This window comes from Propithecus coquereli, unplaced genomic scaffold (genome assembly GCF_000956105.1).
Source record: "Propithecus coquereli isolate 6110/MARCELLA unplaced genomic scaffold, Pcoq_1.0 Scaffold33, whole genome shotgun sequence".
In the NCBI taxonomy this organism is placed as follows: Eukaryota; Metazoa; Chordata; class Mammalia; order Primates; family Indriidae; genus Propithecus; species Propithecus coquereli.
Genome location: NW_012148952.1, coordinates 5950552 through 5950915, shown reverse-complemented (window position 1 = coordinate 5950915; position 364 = coordinate 5950552). Strand labels below are relative to the sequence as shown.

Below are 364 nucleotides of genomic sequence, written 5' to 3'. Positions count from 1 at the left end.
AATTTTTACTGATAGAATACATGATTAAAAAGCTTGAAAGGCCACTATTATAGGTTATGGAAAGCCATTGAAGTATTTTAAGTGGAGGAGGAACAGTATCAGAGTTGTATTTTAGGAAGATAACTGTGGGAGAAGGATGGAAAGCTATTAAAATTACTTAGGACAGATACCATGAAAGCTTCAACTAAAGCAACAATCTTTATTTTGTTGAGGTCTTGGACCCGCCAAAGCTCTGGTGTAGAATGTTTTTAGTTACCTAAAGTTTATTGAGTAGGTTGAAAGGTAAGTGGAAAGGATTGTTGGTGCCAGATTGTGTTGATATTTAGTACCATTGTTGCTCTTACATAAGTGCCATTATCTTCTT

At 34.9% G+C, this 364-nt stretch overlaps 1 protein-coding gene across 1 annotated transcript in view; it reads left to right on the top strand.

The window, feature by feature from the left end:
* The window catches only part of RAB3GAP1 (RAB3 GTPase activating protein subunit 1 (catalytic)), a 121829-nt gene that overhangs the window by 44702 nt on the left and 76763 nt on the right, over positions 1-364 (top strand). The gene's annotated exons all lie outside the window — the stretch shown is intronic.